General features: G+C 36.1%; 1 non-coding gene across 1 annotated transcript; it reads left to right on the top strand.

Annotated features, from left to right (window-relative positions):
- Positions 1–363: 363 nt before the first annotated feature.
- LOC121216776 (small nucleolar RNA R71) lies at positions 364–470 on the top strand. Its single transcript, XR_005912982.1, has one exon. It is a non-coding gene; the product is annotated as a small nucleolar RNA R71 (small nucleolar RNA).
- Positions 471–18786: the final 18316 nt, after the last annotated feature.

Here is an 18786-nt window from a genome sequence, read left to right as displayed (position 1 = left end):
GCAATTCTCGAAAGAATGACCTTTCCCATAATACACACAGGAAACTACTTCAAATGGACTTGGTGGCTGAGCTACAAAATTATTAGCACTATTAGCGGTAAACTACTTTAACATAGAAGAAATAGACGATACATGAGCCGATAACGAAGTAAGAGCATCAACTTTATGAACTCCAACTACTCGTCTTCCTGAAGTTGTTCGATTTGTTGGCCATTGATAGTTATTACTCACGATCCTCTTGATGATCTCATAAGCCTCATTATATACTTAGACAAAATTTCACCATTCTTAGAAGCATCTACCATCAATCTTGTATGTGCATTGAGACCATTATAGAATGTCTCTAATTGGATACAATGAGGAATCCCATGATCAGGGCACTTATGAAGTAACTCCTTGAATCGCTCCCAAGCCTCATACAAAGACTCGCCATCCAATTGTTAGAAAGTTGTGATCTCGTTCCTCAACTTAGTGTTCTTGCTAGGCGGGAAATACTTAACCAAAAATTTCTCTGCTAATTCTTACCATGTAGATATAGGACTTGGTGGCAATGAATTGAGCCATGCTCGTGCTCGATCTCGCAATGAGTACGAAAACAACTTTAACCTCAGTGTGTCTTCAGTCACACTGACTATCTTGAATGAATCACTCACCTCCATAAAAAATTGAAGGTGGAGATGTGGATCTTCCGTGGGCATACCACTAAATTGGCCCACCGTTTGTAGCATTTGAAACATCACTGGTTTCAATTCGAATTGGGTTGCCTCAATATCTAGCCTTCTAATTCCTGGATTTAACTCATTGAAAAGTGGCACAGCATATTGTCTGATGCATCGATCCCTATCATCAGCAATGAGGATGGGATTTCGTTCATGTTCAGCTTCACTACCTTGGTCTTGATTCTGATTTCCAAAGTCTATCTCGTTCTGTCTTTGAGCTATTCGTTCATGTCTTCTTTGTCTGAAAGTTTGCTCAAATTCAGGGTCTGCTGGGAGTAAATCGATAATTCGATCTATGCTCATAACCACCTGAAAAGAAAATCACAAAATTAAAAAAATTTAAGTTAGTAATGTTAGAAGTCACAAAAAATGACTATGGCAACAGTTGACAATTTCCAGCAACGGCGCCAAAAACTTGTAACGCTCGGGTTTGTGCAAGTGTACACAGTCGTTATCAAGTAATAACTAAGTATCGAGTTATCGTCTCCATAGGGATTGTATTTGTGCTAAGTCAATTAATTTGTAAAATTATATTAACAAATTGATAAGTAAAAACAATATAATTGAGAAGTGACGATTAAAATATATTAAACTAAATGCAATGATCCCTGATGTGATTATTCCTAACATGCAACCATATGAATGAAATAGGTTTTAGTAGAATTAACACAATAAACAACAATTATAACATAAATAAGCTAGGACAATTACTTTAGTTAAACTCAAATTATTATTAACATGCTTACAATATTTTGAAAAACATTCCATGGCAACTCGATATTTCATGAGTTTGGAAACCACACTAGATCCTTTCGGAATCATTCACTTAATAAATACTCATTTTACTGATCCTTATTTTCTAAAGGTTTCTTAGTATATGTTCTAGGTAATAGGGACATGTTAGATTTGAAACAGTTTAATCACACAAATCTAAAAACTATGCAGATAACAGAGCCTGGTTAGGGTTGTTATGTAACCTGCAATTTAATCAGGTTAGGATCTGAATTGAGCATGCACATTTTAATTATGTGTCCATTAGTCGTTGTCTGGTTAGAATAGCTCAGTTAATTCCGGTGCATTTCAATCATGTTTGAACGAAATGCAGACTTGATTTTAATTGCAAACATGATCGATTGAGGCACAAACATTATAAGCATGAATCAAATAAATATTATTCAATCAGAATAATCATCCTAGCTTAAATAAAATTAAGCTATCATTGTTGTAAACAAGAACAGTAAACACATAGCAAACGTTCTTGAATTAAGTTAAAGAAAATAGAGATTAAACCCAAATAAAAGTAGTTGTCACCCAAGACTCTGACTGACGAGGGCTCCTTCGTTCCTTTGCTTCACTCTTTTGCTGATGGCTCTCCGAGGTGGCCGACCAAGGGCTTTTTAAGAGGCTAATTTGCTAAAAATCTTTATGCAAAGATGATGATAGGCGTGAGGAATAAGAGAGTTGAGAGAGGAGAGAATGATGAATGAGTGAGGGATGATTGAGGGATGAGGGATGATTAGAAAAGTAAGAAATGGGTTCTTATTTATAAGTGAGGCAAGGGAGCTAGTTTGCTAAAAATAGGAGTGACCATCTTTTGCAAATTCATCCAAGGGTGGCCGACCATGATTTGTGGAAATGTGGCTGTTTTTTACTTGATTTAAGTGCCACAACATCATCAGGATCAGGACTCAGTCAATTGCAAATCTCTGGGTAAATCTCTGATTTCTTCAACTCTTCAAGGACCTTGTGTAAATAAACCAAGATTTGATTTATGAACATCCACATGTAGCTGAATTTTGGGTTGACTTGATCCTCCATTCGGATGGTTTTGCAATCAACATAAAGCTCTCAGACTTAACCAGCAATATAGATAATTTAGAGGACCAAAGAATGTAATTTAACCACTTTAATTAATCAATTTATTTAATTAATTAAAACCCAATTTATTAATGAAACATATTAAAATAAATTATTAAATATAACTTTATATTTTATTATTTAATTTAATCATGCATGACCTACTTTATAGCTTGAAAAATATAATATGCTCAAATTAATATAAAAGAAGCCATTTTCTGCATGAAAACTATATATTAAAGCATAAAATCACATTTTAATTTCTATGTGCCAATTTCATATTTTCATATATTTCATTAATTTATCAAGCAATTGCTTGGTTTTAACAACAAATTTAAGTAAAAAGGTGACGAATTATATAGGAAAAATCCTATATATTTTTCAGTTTACAAGACAAAAGCTCATGTCTCTGCCCATGTGCTTAATTTTGAGCATTCTGTTTTGCAACAATTAAGGTGTAGGGGACACACGCCAATGGGGCAAGCCGTGTGTCACACACGGCCTAGACACACGCCCGTGTGTTTACCTGTGTGGACAAAAACAAGGCTATTTACCAAGCCATTTTACCACCTTTTAATGGACACACCTACATAACAAAACCAATCCAAGAAATTACATTCAACCAAATCAGCCACAATCAAGACATCCACACATAATTTATATGCTACCATTTATCACATACGAACATCACATACTTATCAACTTAAACCATGCAAATTTCCACATCCATAAAAACATCATCATATGCATATATACTCAAACCAAATTAGCCAATTTCAATGGCCATTTACAAAATGAATTATCAACCAACATAAGCCAACACATTTGGCCAAATCAATTATGACACATAACAAAATTACCAAGTCCCTATACATGCCATAACTCAAAATGTTGAATTCATTGGTACCCAAAATAATCAGTTGATAGTGTGATAGAGTCTCTGACGATTCCCAAATCTGAGCTAGCTTGGTGACCATATAAGACAAGGGAAAAGAAAGGGGAGTAAGCTATAAAGCTTAGTAAGTTCCTATGCAAATAATAAGCATCATAAACACATATTTAACATACAATTAACATGAGGTAAATTAACATAAATGTTATTATAAATCTCATAGTCAAACTTACTCAATCATGACCTTACCGAGGGTTCATCACATAATGAGATCATTACGTATTAGTTTTATGTACATACCTGAGTCATCTCGAATTGGATTTACACACAATTCATCTTTGACATACTCATTAAATTACCCGTTGAATCACTTGGAATACTAAAGGATACTCGGGAGTTCCGTACACACAGTACCATACCAATGTCATATCCCAGATATGGTCTTACATGTAATCTCATATCGATGCCAATAGCCCAGCTATGATCTCACACGAAGTCTTGTATCGATGCCATATCCCAGATATGGTCTTGCACATAGTCTCATTAACCCTAATGTCATGACATTTGTATCTTATCTATTCCTAAGTTTCAATCAGGATTTCACGTTTGTCGTAACTTTTTCGAATACGTCCAAGATTCAATCAAAATTCATACAATAATAAAGTATTTATAACATAATTAAAACAATATATTATTTACATACGAACTTACCTCGGTACAAAAATAGTAGAAATGGGACCTAATTGTCAAACACTTTATTTTTCCCCCGATCCAGGTCTGAACCTCGTTTTCTTGATCTATAATAGCAAATTTAACTCATTTATTATTCACATTACTCAGTTCAGTTCAAAAATCACATTATGGTAAAAATTAAGTTTTTGCCCCTAAACTTTGACATTTTTACACTTTGGTCCCTAGGCTCGTAAATTGAAATGGATTCAATTTCTTTGATTCCCAAGCCTAGCTGAACCTCTTTCATAGTGAATTTAATGTATAGTATGAATCAAATGCAAAAATGAAGGTACGTGCTAGCTAGACCTAGTTGTAACGATCTCAAAAGTATAATAATTACAAGAAATAGGTGAAAATTTAGCTCACATGCACAATGAGAAGGTGACTGAAGCTTGGATCTCCTCCAATGGTGATTTCAGTTCCAAAAATAAGAAAATAAGGAAGATGATACCTCATTTACTTTTAATTAACTTAATATTTTAACCTAATTATCAATTTACCATTTTAACTTTAAAAATTCATTGAAATTTCAATAAAACCTATCCATGAATATCCACTAACTTAATAATTGGTATATTTACCATTCAAGTCCATTAACATTCCTTTCCATAATCATTTAGACTTTTTAACTAATAGAATTCAACTTTTACACCTTTTACGGTTTAGTCCTTTTTACCTAACTAACCATTCAAACATCAAAATTTCTTAACGAAACATTAATAAGACCTTAAAAATATTCAAAAGACACTGAATAAATAATAAAATAATAATTCACTCATTGGAATTGTGGTCCTGAACCACTGTTTTCGGTATCACTGGAATCGAGTTGTTACAACTCTCTCCCCCTAGGGAATTTCGTTCTAGAAATTGTTACTTGAAAATAGATTCAGATATTGTAATTTCATCGATTCCTTGGTTTCTTATGTAGCCTCTTCAGCACCATGCCGATTCCACAAAGTTTTCACCAACGGTACTTGTTTATTCAGAAGTTCTTTGACTTCCTGAGCAAAATTTTTTACTGGTTCTTTAGAATACGTCAAATCTAGCTGTAAATCAAGTTCACTATCAGGAATCACGTATGATGGATCAGGTCTGTATTGTCTTAAATTGAAACGCAGAATACATTATAAATTTTCTCGAGTTCAGAAGGTAATGTTAGTTTGTAAGCTACAAGGATGACTCTTTCAATAATCTTGTACGACCCAATAAATCTTGTACTCAACTTTCCTTTCATGCCAAAACGTAGCACTTTCTCTCATGGAGAAACTTTTAAGAATACTCAATCTCCAACAATAAACTCTATATCTTTTCTTTTCAAATCTACGTATGACTCCTGACGATCAGATGTAACTTTCAAACTATCTCGAATAATTCGAACCTTTTTCTTCAGTTTCTAGAATCAAATCAATCCCCACCATTTTGGCTTCACTCAACTCAGACCAATACAACAGAGTTTTACATTTTCTTCCGTATAAAACTTTAAACAGTTCCATTTTAATATTGGATTGGTAACTATTATTATAAGCGAACTCAGCTAACAGTAAATATTTTTCCCAACTACCCTCAAACTCAAGAATACAACATAGTAGCATGTCTTCTAAAGTCTAAATTACTCGTTCTGATTGCCCATCCGTATGAGGATGAAAAGCTGTATAGAAATTGAGTTTAGTGCCCAAAGCCTTGTGAATTTTACTCTAAAATCTCTATGTAAACCGCGAATCATGATAAGAATTAATAGATGTCAGAACTCCGTGCAACCTCACAATCTCTAACACATACAATTCTTTTAACCTCCTAAGTGACTAATCTATTCTGACTTGAATAAAATGGGACGACTTAGTCAATTTGTCAACAATCACCCAGATCGAGTCTTTCTTTTTTGAAGTTACAGGCAAACCAGATACGAAATCCATCATGACTCGCTTGCACTTCCATTTAGGGATCATAACAGACTGGTACCTGATGCTTTGCTTTTACCTACTGACAAATCAAACCTTTGGCTATGAACTCACAAACCTTACGTTTCATACCGGGCCACCAGTACATCTGTTTCAAATAACAATACATTTTTGTGCAACTCGGATGAATAGAATAGGTACTACTATAAGCCTCTGATAGAATATCATGTTTCAAATATAAGCTATCTGAAACATAAATTCTATCATGGTAAAATAATGTATCATCATCACCAATGCTATATTCAGTAGTCAAATTACCTCGAACCAAGTTTCATTTCATTATCAACTTTGGATCATCATTTTGCAATTCCCAAATTTGTTGTAGAAACAAGGGTTTAGTCTTCAATTCTGCCAATATGGAACTATCGGCATTCAAAGACAAATGAGCATTTAACACTTGAAGTGCAAACAATGATGACTTTCTACTGAGTGCATCCACAACCATATTAGCTTTTCCCGGATGGTAATCAATAACCAAACCATAATCTTTTAGTAGCTCGAACCAATGTCGTTGCCTCAAATTCAGCTCCTTCTGGGTCATTAAGTATTTTAAGCTTTTTTGATTATTATACACATGGAATTTCTTGCCATATAAATAATGCCTTCAAATCTTTAAAGCAAAAACAATCGCAGCCAACTCAAGATCTGAGTAGGATAACTCTTTTTGTGCGGCTTTAACTGTCGAAAAGCATAAGCTACTACTTTCCCTAATTGCATTAACACACAACCTAAACCATTAAGAGATACATCACTGAAAACAACATATGTCGTTCCTGATTCAGGTTGAGTTAATATTGGAGCTTCTGTTAACATGCTTTTCAGTTGATCAAAACTTTGTTGACATTTATCAAAGCAAACAAATTCAAAATTTTTTGCAAGTATGAGACCACAAGGGAAAGAGGTGTTTTTCACTCTACTAAAACGTATAACCAAAATCACAAATAAGGATGTTAGGAAGGGTCTATGCAAGGGCTAAGTCAAAAGAAGTTAATTATTGGGGTAGCATTGTAACATATGTTTAGTTTAGTATGAAATGAATGGATTAAGGTAAGGTTTCATCGATGTGGCGACGACCATTGCAAGTCTGCCATTAGCAAAAGTAGTCATCAAATCGTGTGTACACTGATATGCCGTAATTTAGTGTAGCATATTAAACTAGTTTTCGTATTTAAGGAGCTTGAATATAAACACTTTAGTTAGATTTTAGTTAAGTTTTTATTACTTTATTTAAATTCAATAAATTGTGTAATTTGAGTCTTTTATTGACCTTAGATTCTGAATTAGGCCTAAGGGTGAGCTAATATGCTTTGTGAGTGTGCAAGAAACCATTAGAAGTCATGCTAACTCAATGTTGGTCACTGTGTTGCAACACGGAGAGTTGGATGTCAAAACATAGAGAGGCAAAATAGAATAATTTCAATATCGTCTTTGGTGTTGTGGCGCACCCCTGAAGATACCTTAAAGATGAGCATATTTCCTACAATATCGCAACACAAGTCCTTGACATCAACTCAGTATAAAAAATAATTACGAGATAAGGGCGTTTTGATCCACACAATCAAACATTAAGCACAATGACAACAACTGACCTAGGGTTAAGGACGACGACCACTCTAATTCTATAAATAGGCTAATTTAACACATGTTATGGACAATTTTTCATATTGTATAATTTTCTTCTTAGTTTTAGTCTTTATTTTTCTCTTTTCTTAAGCTTTATGATTATTTTCACTTTCGTTATTTTGCTTTCATTGGGAGATCTGATCTATGGATTCAATCAAAATCTGTATGGATTTAACATTATCTTCTATACAATTCAGGCTTCTCATAAAACTTATTCTCTTGATTCATTCTTTATGTCTATTTTCTATATCAAGTTTATCATGTTTACGAGATCCATGAGGAACTAATCCTTTTACGGGGGACTAGCGAGTGGAGGTATGATTAATTAACTGTTTTGTAGGGTACTCTTAACGGATCAGTTGTTTGGGATAGGAAAAACATAAACCCTAGGCTTGAAAATCCTAAGAAGTCATTTAGGTGGGAATTAACCCAAAATTGGTATGGCTTATCCGTGAACACCTTATCCCTACCAGTCTAGACTGTGAGGTTAAGGGATAAGTAGTTCTTACCAACTCGTTATTCTAGTGAAAGCTCAAAAGATCCTGCTAGAGTAACGATTATTGATTGAACAAGAAGCCTGAAACAATAGTTGATTATGATTGTTGAGGCAAGCTAATAACCCATGGTCAGAATTGATACATTTTACTTATTGATTTCCCAATACTTATCTATTTATACTATTGTAGCGACATAAAAATTACGTTTTGGCCACTAGTTGAGGCGATTACTTGAAAACCTGAAAACGGAATTTAGGTTTAAAAGAGAAAATGAGTTGCCACCGATCTTCTTTCTAGGCGTGATCGAACACCTAATAAATCCTCTCTTTTTTTTAAGAAAATTTATTTTTGAACAAAAATGAATGCCGAATTTGGGTTTACGTGAAAATCTAGAGAAAAATAGGGTTCGGGAGTCGGTTACGCACGAGGAAGGTATTAGCACCCTCGCGACGCCCAAAATTGGTATCTTATTAACCACGCGTTGTCTTAATTCTCAAAGATAGAAGTTTAATTTAATATTTAATCGCGATCCAATTGAAATACGAGAATTTGAAATTTTTGGGTTTTTAGAAGGACGTCTCGTTTTTAACACGAGCCAATGATAACCACCCAACATAGCGATGAAATCAGCGACTTAGTGTTGAAATCGGTACGTTGCCTTATTTATTGAAATTAATTAAAAACATAAAAAATAATGTTAATTGCAATAGGAATTTGTAAATAATGCAAACGATGATACAATTAATGAAAAATATTAAAATACAATATTAGAATAAAAATAACAATAAAATTCACAATATAGAAAATGATAATAAGAAATAATGTTCCAATAATATAATAAAAGAAATAATATATTTGTAATAATAGTAGAAAATACTAATATGTACATGAAAGATACATATGTATATGTATATGTTAATAATGATGATAATGATAATAAAACTAGCAATAATAATGAAATACAAAAAAAGCAAATATAATATAATAATAATGTTAAAATAAAGTAACTAAAAATAATAATACTATGTATAAATATATATAAAATAAAAATATACACTAATAATAATAATAATGATAATAGTAATAATATTAAAATAATAAAAATGTTAAAATAAAGTAATAAAGAACAATACTATATATAAATATATATACATATACGTATATAATAAAAAGTATACAATAATATATAATAATAATAGTGGTAATATTAATAATATTAGAAATAATAATAATATTTAATAAAGAAACGAAAATAAACAAGGAAGGTCTAAAATTGAACTAAAAATAGAATTTTGGGACAAATTTAAAAGAAATAAAGGGAAAAGGATCAAAATGCAACACACGCGTAATTTGGAAGGACCGAAACAAAAATTATTCCTTCCCCTCAAAACGCAGCGCAGCATGGGGGACCAAATTGTAGAGCATAATAAATTACAGGGTTAAATTATAAATAATGAAAAATCTAACTTCAAAGCGATAAAAAGTGGAGGGGCTAAAAGCGCAATTAGCCACTCTTTTGAAAACATGCGAATCCCCTGAGGCTGGTCGGGTCGACGCGCCAGTCGTGTTAAAACGACTCCATTTTGGTGTTTAAACCCCCAAGTGAAACGACGTTGTTTTTGTGGGGCTATAAAAGGGCAAAATTTTAAAAAAAAGCATTTCTCTCTTCTCTAAAACAAAAAAAAACTCTCAGCCCTCTCTTCCCCTCTCTAGCTGGAATCAAAATCTGGCAAGCAGACCGTCGTATGTCGCAGCCGGCCACCACACGCGGTGGCCGAAAATCCAAAAAGGGTATTTTTTTTAGTTTTATATTTAACTGATTTTTTTAAATTAGAGAAAATATCAATGTATGCCTGTGAATAGATTCAAAAAAAACAAAAGGAAAAATATAAAAAAGTAACCTTTTTCCCTTGTATAACTTGGTTTCTTCTCCGAATCTGTTTTGGAGATTTTTTTGATATCTGAATCTCTTTTTTGATTGTATTCAAATGTCCAAAAAAAACTAAACTTTTTACATGGTTTTGTTCGGCTTATATAGCTTTTTACATTGCCTTTTTTTTTAATCCATTGCTTGCGTGTTTGTTTTATTTTTGCAGGCTAGTTGATGGCGGTGGAGCAGGTAGTGGTGGCAGACGGCATGGGGCGATGGGACAGGTGCGGCTGGTGGCAGCAAATAGGTTGATTTAGGGTTTTTTTATTTTAGTTTTGTTTTTGGGTTGGGCTAGGGTTAAAAGAAATTTGGGTTTTTAATAGGTCTGGGTAGCTTTAGGTTATTGTGGTTTGGGCTTTGTTTTGGCCCGGGCCAAAATTGGACTGAACAGCTGCCCCTCTTTGCTCATTGTCGTGTAATGAGAACAGAGCAAAGACCTTCAAGAAAGACCAATTTTTCCCGGTCGCCGAGTCTTGACTTCCTTGGTGCTCCTCTTCTTCAAGTAGATTCGTTCTAGTCCACTACGTCTTGTTGTTTCAATCCACTTCACTGTAACTTTAGGGACATGGGGCTAGTGACTTCAACCTACTCCACTTCAACTTCAGGAAGATAAAGTTTGTAATTTCCATCCTTTTACCCTACTGCTTAGGGGGTTAAGATCTATAAATTCAACCTGTTACCCTACTACTTAGGGGTTTAAGGCCCATTGCCTTCGATCTATTTCCACTACTGCTTAGGGAGACAGGATCTGTAATTTTCAGCCTGTTACCCTACTGCTTAGGGGGTTAAGGCCCTTTGTCTTCGATTTGCTCCACTACTGCTAGGGAGACAAGATCTGTAAATTCAGCCTGTTACCCTACTGCTTAGGGGTTTAAGGCCCATCACCTTCAATCTGTTTCCCTGCTCCACTGCAACTTCAGGGAGATAAGGTCTAATATCTTCGGCCCGATCCACTACAACTTCACGGTTCCGCTACAACTTCATGGAGATAAGACTTGTAATTTCAACCTGCTCCACTGCAACTTCAGGGAGGAAAAATCTATATATTCGATTAGCTCTAATCTTCATTCTTTATTGAAAAACAAACATCGAAAATAGCTCGGCATACAAACTGACGTTCAACTCATCTCTCGGATTATGAGTTAATTTTTGAAAAAAGTAAAAAATTGAAAATACCTCAGTGTGTGACTTGAGGATCAACTCACCTCTCGTAATATTAATTGATTTTTTTTTGAAAAATAGAAACTAAAAATACCTCAGCGTGTGACCCGAGGCTCAACTCACCTCTCGCAATATGAGTTGATTTTTTTGAAACGTAAATTGAAAATACCTCAGTGCGTGATTTGAGGCTCAACTCACCTTTCGCAATATGAGTTGATTTTTTTTTAAAAAAATAGAAATAAAAATATCAGAATACCAGAACATATCATCTGGTGGAACTCAGGTGTTTTTTCCTTGATCCAGTATAACTATCACCAAATCCTCTTGCTCTACTGGAGTACTTGTATATGTCATGCATGATGTTATCATGATATGCACATGTTGGCCTTAAATGTCTTTATGCCTATATGATTATACTATGAGCCTTGGGCTTGTTTGTCATGTATCTCTTTTCATCACGCTTCTTGTGATGATCTACATTCATTGCTTCGATTCTTGACTCTTTCTTTTTTTTTTTTGCTTTGCTTTGCTTTGTACCTATCCTCAAGCTTTACGAGTACTCTGTGTTTCTCAGATATCACTATTTTGCCCCTGCTGAACTTTTTCCTTGCTTTGAGGCTTTTGTACTTATTGAATTCTTATCCGGATAATGCTTAACATTTCTTTTGTTTAGAGTATGTCATTCTACTATTTATCATTCAAATAAATCATACAATGAGATGCATGAAAATGGTCAGGTAGGTAAAAAAGAGCTATTTACCATTTATTTATTTCGAAGGTGACAAACAAAAAGGTTAACCAAGGATAGTAAAAAAAATTCATAAAGAAAAGGGAATCGCATTCAATAAATACAAATGCTCTAGATATTCAACGCATGATCTCTTCCACGTTACTTAATCAAGAATCTTTTCGAGCATGGCTTCTTACGTAGAAGATTTCAAGCTTTCAGAGATGCTTCAAATACTATAGCCTTGCCGTTTGACCCACCATTCAAATCGCCTTGCTCTTTAAGCCCAGGTTTGCTTCATTAGGACGCCCTCTCAGGTCTTCATCCTAATCCTTTTTTGTTCATCAAGACGCCCTTTTTGGGTTTTCGCCTTGATCTTTTTTTTTTAGGCATAATATTTCTTTACAGCATCTGAGTTCACTGGGTTAGGTAACTCTTTCCCATCCATCTCAGTGAGAATCAAAGCCCCACCTGAGAAAGCCTTCTTTACGACATATGGTCCTTCCCAATTTGGTGCCCATTTTCCTCGGAAGTCTTTTTGTATTGGGAGAATCTTTCTCAGCACGAGTTCTCCTTCGTGGAATTCTCTTGGCCATACTTTCTTGCCATGGGCCGCGACCATTCTCTTTTGGTACATCTGTCCATGACAGATTGCCTTCAAACATTTTTCTTTGATAAGGTTTAACTGGTCATATCGAGCTTGAACCCACTCTGCTTCCTCTAGTTTCGACTCTATTAAGACTTGTAGAGAGGGGATCTCAACTTCGATGGGTAGCACAACTTCCATTTCATAGACTAGAGAGAAAGGAGTTGCTCCCGTAGATGTCTGTACAGATGTGCGATATGCATACAAAGCAAATGGTAGCTTCCCGTGCCAGTCTTTATATGTCTCGATCATTTTCCCTTTAATCTTCTTAATATTCTTGTTGGCCGCTTCAACTGCTCTATTCATTTTCGGGCGATAGGGTGATGAGTTATGATGCTTTATTTGAAATTTTTCACACGCTTCCTTCATCATCTTGTTGTTCAAATTCAAGGTGTTATCTGAAATGATTCTTTCAGGCAAACCATATCGACAAATGATTTCCTTTTTTAAGAACCTGCAAACTGCAGTCTTCGTCATATTAGCAAATGAAGCGGCTTCTATCCATTTCGTGAAGTAATCTATCACTACAAAAATGAATCGGTGTCCATTAGAAGATTTTGGGGAAATTGGCTCTATAACATCCATACCCCACATAGAAAAAGGCCACGAAGAAGTCATGACATGAAGGGGCGAAGGGGCTACATGAATTTTATCACCATAAATTTGACATTTGCGGCATTTTTGTGCAAAACTAATGCAGTCACTTTCCATCGTCAGCCAGTAATAACTGAGTCTCATAATCTTCCTGGCCATAGTGAAACCATTGGCATGTGTCCCAAAAATTCCCTCATGGACATCTTCAAGTATTTTTTTGGCTTCAACAGCATCCACGCATCTCAAGAGCACTCCATCTTTTCCTGTTTTGTAAAAAATGTCCCCATCAAGAACAAATCCTACTGCCATTCTTTTGATTGTTCTTTTATCGTTCTCAATTGCTTGTTCGGGATACTTTTGATTCTTGACATATTCTAAGATATCATGGAACCATGGCCGTCCATCTGGCCCTTTTTTAGTGCCGAAACAATGTGTAGGGACTTCATATATGCTCATTTGAATAGGCATTATTTCTGTTTCTCTGTTCACTTTGAACATTGAAGCCAAAGTGGCCAGGGCATCAGCCAATTGGTTATCTTCTCGTGGGAAGTAATTAAAAGTTATTTCTTTGAATTCTTTAATCAGTCCTGCCACTAGATCATTGTATTTAATTAATTTCGAATCTCTCACTTCCTAATCTCCGCGGAATTGGTATATCACCAACGCTGAGTCCCCGTACACCTCTAAGATTTCGACGTTTCGTTTAATAGTTTTGCGAAGTCCAATGATATAGGCCTCATATTCTGCTATGTTATTGGTACAGAAGAAATTTAGCCTGGCAGTGAAGGGATAATGGTTCCCTTCTGGTGATACTAAGACTACTCCAATCCCATGCCCCAATGTATTCGATGCACCATCAAAGCTCATCTTCCATGATTTCTCTTTGGATGACTCACATTCTTTTCCCGTAATGCACATCAAGTCTTCATCTGGGAAATCAAATCTCAATGGCTCGTATTCCTCCATTGTTTGAGTTGCTAAAAATCACCTATTGCACTCCCTTTTATTGACTTTTGGCTCACATAGACGATGTCGTATTCTAATAGTAGGATCTACTATCGTGCCATTCTTCCTGAGAGTGCAGGTGGTTCCATCATGTACTTTATTGGGTCCAGCTTTGAAATTAACCATGTCGTATGATACAACATATATTGCCTAAGCCTCCGAACTACCCAAACCAAAGCGCAACAGAAATTTTCAATTGACGAGTACTTTGCCTTAGACTTTGTGAACTTTTTGTTGAGATAGTAAATTGCCTTTTCTCTTTTCCCTAACTCATCATGTTGCCCCAATACGCAACCCATTGAATTTTCGAACACATTCAGATACAATATTAACGGTCTTCCTAGAGTTGGAGGTACTAGCACCGGGAGACTAGACAAATACTATTTTATCTTGTCAAAAGCCACTTGGCACTCTTCGTTCCATTCTCTCGGATTATGTTTTCGAAGGAGTCAAAAAATTGGGTCATACTGGTTGGTAAGTTGAGCAATGAACCGAGCGATGTAGTTCAACCTCCCTAAAAATCCTCTGACTTCTTTTTACGTGCGCGGAGGTGGTAGTTCTTTTATGACTATTATCTTATTTGGATCAACTTCAATGCCTCTCTCGCTGACGATGAAGCCTAGCAATTTTCCTGAGGTAACCTCAAATGTACACTTAGCTAAATTAAGCTTCAGGTAGAACTTTCTCAATCTTTCGAACAACTTCCTGAGGTTCCCAACATGCTCTCTTTCCCCCTTGGATTTGGCGATCATATCATCGACGTAGACTTCTATTTCTTTGTGCATCATGTCATGAAACAACATCACCATGGCCCTCTGATATATTGCCCCAGCGTTCTTTAATCCAAATGGCATCACCTTATAACAGAATGTTCCCCACATCGTTACGAAAGTAGTTTTCTCCATATCCTCAGGAGCCATATTTATCTGATTATAACCCGAGAATCCATCCATGAATGAAAACAATGAATGTTTGGTTGTGTTATCCACCAATGTATCGATGTGTGGCAAGGGAAAATTATCATTAGGACTTGCTCGATTCAGATCGTGATAATCCACACACATTTGTACCTTTCCATCTTTCTTCGGTACTGGTACTATGTTAGCTACCCATTCTGGGTACTTAGAGACTTGCAGGAAGCCAGCATCAAACTGTTTCTTGACTTCTTCTTTTATCTTTAACAGCATTTCAGGTCTTATTCCTCTTAGCTTCTGTTGAATAGGTTTGCATTCCGGTTTCAGTGGGAGTCTATGGACCACTACATCCTCATCCAATCCTGGCATGTCCTGGTATGACCATGCAAATACATCTTTGTACTCATGAAGCAAGGCGGTCAAATCATGTTTGGTGTTATCTGAAATGGAAGTCGCAATCTTCACTTCTTGCCTCTTTTCTTCATTTCCTAAGTTTACTATCTCAACAGATTCTTGATACGGTAGAATCTGTTTATCTTCTTGTTCTACCATTCTTAGTAAGTCAGGAGACGAGACATAGTCTTCAGCATTTTCCTCAGCTTCAAACTCTCCTAAACAAATAGCTTTCTCGAAATTGATTTCCAGATTTGTAACGGGTTTGTTCATATCGTTGATATCTGAGCACCTGAAAGTTGAATGGAAAAGAAAACTATAGAGGAGCATCAAAGTATTGGGACCAACAAGCATAATGGCATGATGTGAGATATATGCAATGATAGGCTGTGAGAAGAGGGAAAAAGTATGTAATTAATGAGAATGAAACGACCATGACCAAATGCATCTCCATTAATTTTCATTTAAATGATGAAAAGCAAATCATAAGCCCTTACAAAAGAATCCCTACTATTACTTAGGGACACACAAAAAGAAGAGTGTTAACATTGAGCATTACTCGGGAAAAGACTTAGAAACTACAAGGAGATCCACAGCAGTCCAATTGTTTAAAATGAATCCAGAAGGACAAGGGCATATCATTGAAACATCTTTAATTGCATCATTTCCTTTGTCAATGATATTTATATTGACATTCTGAAGACCCCTTTCAATTAATAACAGCGTGCTTCATGAATTATCTTGCCCGGGATATATCATTCCTGTAGATGTAAATGTTTTTGACAAAGGAGGGTACGTTATGGGTTCCCATTCTAATTCTCAGCCTAAGGCTCTTGTAATCTGCCTTTCTCGATCTTTCTGCAACTGCTTTCTTCTTTGTCGCATATCTGGTTTGAACCCTAAACCATATCGAGCCTTATGGGGCACTGGTTTTAGAGCTCTAGCCATCCCTTGCTGATATCTTTCCAAACCTTTCCTCGCTCGGGCTCTCTTTCCCACAGTCAGCTTAATTCCCATCTTGGTATTCCTTAACAGCTTAGGCATGGGAATTTTATTTCCTTCAGCAACGAACGTAGCATTGATGAATTCGAAGGAACGAAAGGAGCATTCTACTGCATCCTTGCTTACTTCGAGGTATGGCCTCACCTACGACAGTGACCGAGAGACCATCCATGATAAACTTCACTTTTTGATGGAGAGATGAAGGAACTGTCCCAGCAGAGTAGATCCAAGGCCTTCCTAAAAGGAAATTTTATGAAGGCATGATGTCCATGACCTGAAACTCGATGTCATATATACAGGGGCCCACTTCTAGAGGAATTACAATTTTTCCCATGACTTCTCGTCTTGTCCCATCGAATGCTCTTACTGTAGAGTGACAAGGCCTTAGATAAGATATATCAATTGGAATTCTAGATAGCGTGGCCAAAGGCATGACATTGAGTGCTAACCCGTTATCAATGAGCACATTTGGTATTATATAACCCTTGCAACGGGTTGTGATATGCAATGCTTTTACGGAGCCTCTACCATTTGGCGGTATTTCGTCATCAATGAAAGAAATAAAATTATCTGCGTTCAGGTTATTCACCCACCTATCAAGTTTTTCGACAGATATATTGCTTGCCACGTAAGCTTGATTTAACACTTTCAGTAAAGCATTCCGATGTGGTTCTGAATTCAACAGTAGGGATAATACCGAGATTCATGCCTATTGTTTGCTTAACTATTCCACGATGTTATATTCAATATGCTTGATGAACTTCAAGAATTCATGTGCTTCCTCTTCATTCACAGGCCTTTTAACTTCTTGTTTGAATGGAGTCTCAAGTTTGACCTCGGCCTCATGCATCGGTGCCTTTCCTTTCTGCTTCAAGTCATTAGTCTTCTTCATTGGTTCGACCACTTTAGAATAACACCTCTCGCTGCGGGTGAAGTGTCCTACTTTGCCAACATTTCTGGTCATGACTTTGGATTTTTCACTTTCAGGTATGATAATGTTGACATCATATTTCCATGGTACTACCTTGTTGTCTTTGTAAGGGAAAGGAGATGGTACTTCAATTATCATATTTGGTTTCACTTGCTCCTTTTTTGCATCATAATGAATCACTAATGGTCGATCGGCACTATAAGGGAAACCTGATGATTGATTATCAGAAGTGCATACTTCTCCTTCATCGTCCTCTTTCATTTTGTTAAAGATCTCGACTTCCTTGTTGTCCATCATGTCTTGAAGTAGTTTTCTGAATCCTTCACAAGACTGGATGTCATGCCCCTCGATCCTATGAAAATCACAAAAACATTGACTTTTTGTATTTCCTTCTTTGAAAATTCTGTTGGGATGACAGAACGGCCCCTTTTCAACCATTACCTCCCAAATCTTTCGCAGCGGTGTCTTTATTTCAGAAACACAACTTTTGGCACGCCACCTGTCTTCTTTTGTCACCGCGCTCACGTTCCCTTCAGTATGGTTAGGGAGCGGATTTCTAGCCGTATTGCTAGCACCATCAAATCATAAAATGACTGCATCGATAAAACCTTAAACCCTTCTTTTAAAGGCCAGACAATTTTCTGTAGAATGCTCCTAGTTTCCGGTGTGGTACACGTAACTAGCATTATGATCATACCATTTTGCGTATGGAGGCTTCAAGGGTGCCATATAATGCGGAGATATTAATTGTTTTTCAAACAGTTTTGGGTACAGCTTTCCGTATGACATGGGAATAGGGGTGAATTAAGGTTTTTCAGAGTTGGGTTTTGCGAGTCTTTGTTCATTTTTTGGTTGGTTTTGAGCAGGAATGGTATTTGGTGGGAACATGGCAAATGGTCTTTGGTTATCTGTGGCGTAGACGGGGTAAGGAGGAGGTTCTTGCTAGTAAGGGCTTTGAGGAGGATAATAAAAGTTTGGAGGTAGGCGATATCAAAGTCGTGGCTGGACTGGGTAAGGATTAGAAGTGTGGTGGATCTCAACTCTCACCATATGGGCTTCTGCCTCCTTTTTCTTTACAGGTGCTGCCCTTTTCGAGCTCTTGGAACCTTCCATCCTTCCACTCTTGATGGCATTTTCTATAAGTTCTCCGGATATTACAATACCTGCGAAGTCTTTCGTGGCACTTCCTACCGACTTATCATAAA

The sequence above is a fragment of the Gossypium hirsutum genome, chromosome A02 (assembly GCF_007990345.1).
Source record: "Gossypium hirsutum isolate 1008001.06 chromosome A02, Gossypium_hirsutum_v2.1, whole genome shotgun sequence".
NCBI lineage: Eukaryota > Viridiplantae > Streptophyta > Magnoliopsida > Malvales > Malvaceae > Gossypium > Gossypium hirsutum.
The sequence above is the reverse complement of the archived record's forward strand: the minus strand, read 5'-3'. Positions and strand labels throughout refer to the sequence as shown.